Source organism: Epinephelus fuscoguttatus, linkage group LG5 (assembly GCF_011397635.1).
Source record: "Epinephelus fuscoguttatus linkage group LG5, E.fuscoguttatus.final_Chr_v1".
In the NCBI taxonomy this organism is placed as follows: domain Eukaryota; kingdom Metazoa; phylum Chordata; class Actinopteri; order Perciformes; family Serranidae; genus Epinephelus; species Epinephelus fuscoguttatus.
The window spans coordinates 47,186,694-47,188,467 of record NC_064756.1 but is presented as its reverse complement, the minus strand read 5'-3'; the positions used below and the strand labels follow the sequence as shown (position 1 = coordinate 47,188,467).

The 1,774-nt window shown below is 42.7% G+C and overlaps 1 protein-coding gene across 1 annotated transcript in view; it reads left to right on the top strand.

Moving 5' to 3' along the window:
• Window positions 1-1,092: 1,092 nt before the first annotated feature.
• Window positions 1,093-1,774, top strand: part of kcnj13 (potassium inwardly rectifying channel subfamily J member 13) — a 75,645-nt gene continuing 74,963 nt past the window's right edge. Inside the window, exon 1 of the mRNA XM_049576816.1 lies at window positions 1,093-1,324. The gene's annotated coding sequence lies outside the window, so the exon portion shown is untranslated. The remainder of the gene's footprint in view (window positions 1,325-1,774) is intronic.

The window sequence follows — 1,774 nt, the reverse complement described above, 5'->3', positions numbered from 1 at the left end:
AACTGTAACCTGTAATAATAGAATAAGTATCCTGTAATTAAAAATACCTCTTGTAGAAGTTCTCTCTAAGTTCCCCCAAACTTCCATATTATTGATAAGTAGGTCGCACATACCCTGTTATAATAAAATAGGTACCCAGTAGTTAAAAATACCTATTGTAGAAGTTCTCTCTAAATTCCCCCAAACTTCATATAATTGATCAGTAGGTCGCACATACCCTGTTATAATAGAACAGTTACCTGGTAGTTTAAAAAAAAAAACTCTATAATATAAATTCTCTGTAAATTCACGAATTGTTAGCCCCTTATTCCATAACTTAACATCTTGTTCCCCTGTACCTACATATATGTATTGGTACGTATTACACTGGTACACTGTTAGTACAACAGATTATACCGTAACTACCCAGTAGTTACGGTGTAAATTGTGGGCTGTAATCTAAAGTGTTACCGAAAAAAAAATATAAAAAACTGTCTATGGATAGGATATCTCTCGGCTACCCAGCAAATAATAAAATTTGGCTGGAAAAAAGGCTGGACAAAAAGGGGTAAGATGACAACCTCATTAGGAAGGAGTATGGGCTGACAACCCAAAAGTTGTGTGGGCCCAGAGGTAGAAAAGTTGCTGTGGGCCCGAAAGGGCTTACATACACTGGGCCTGTGTGGGTTTTCTGTGGGCAGTTTGCTAGTGTGGGCTGCCCAGTGAAAGCCCGTAGGGAGCCCACGGAAAAGTTCAGCCGTAGGCCTCATCTGGGCCAGCCCACACTGGGCCCATTTAGGTTTGGTGGAGGTTGGCCCTGGCCCACAGTGCCCACATGGGGCCCACATGGGGCCCACAGGGGCCTGTTTGCTGGGGAATATCCACAAGTGTTAAGAGCAATGCCTTGGGCAGACTGACAAATTAAGAAACACACACACACACCATTACACATACATTATCAGCACACCAAGCAGCAACAAGCAGCCCTTTGAATGGACTGTGACGGGGTGTCGTTATCCCCCCCACCAGTCCCCTGTCTTCCGGGAACACTAATAGGCTCCATGCAGAGTAATGTGACCAACTGAATCATCCTCGTCCTGGAGGCTGCAGATCGGAGGAGCAGAGAGTGCCGTGCTAAGTCTGGCTCCCACTCCAAGAAAACCTCTCTGGGGTGCCACTATTGGTTTATAATCGTGATTCCTCTGGGATTTTATACCTAGTCCTCAAAGGAACTAGTGGCATTCTTTTCATCTGCCTTGGCCCCTTTGCTCACTTGGCAGAACTCAGACCAGCTCTTGGGTGAAAAGGCCAGAGGGCTCCTGTTCAGCCCCGATTGCAGCTTTAGGTGAGTAAAAAACTCCAGCAGAGCTGAGGCACTAATACTAGAAGAATGAGTGACTGATCAACTGTGATCTGATCAGTGTTGATGATCTCTTAAAGAGCCTTACTGTAACTTGCTGAAACAATGGATTTGTCAAATGACATCAATTATGGACAGTTTCTAGACTTTGTTAATTACAATAATGCATACAATAAATGGTTTCCTTACTGATTTTTATCAGCTAACAAGAGGTACAATACTGACTCTGGCAAAGCCAGTTTGTAGATAACAAGTCAAGACAACAAACATATTAATTTTTATTACTACAATAACACATGATCAAACTTATTTTTTCTATTGCAGACATTTCTGTTGTTTGAGTGCTGTTGACAGGGAATAAAAGAAGTGAACAGCTGCAGACTGAATGTAACATAAACATTTGTGCTCCCCTCTGAGTAAGGCACTAAAGGGACA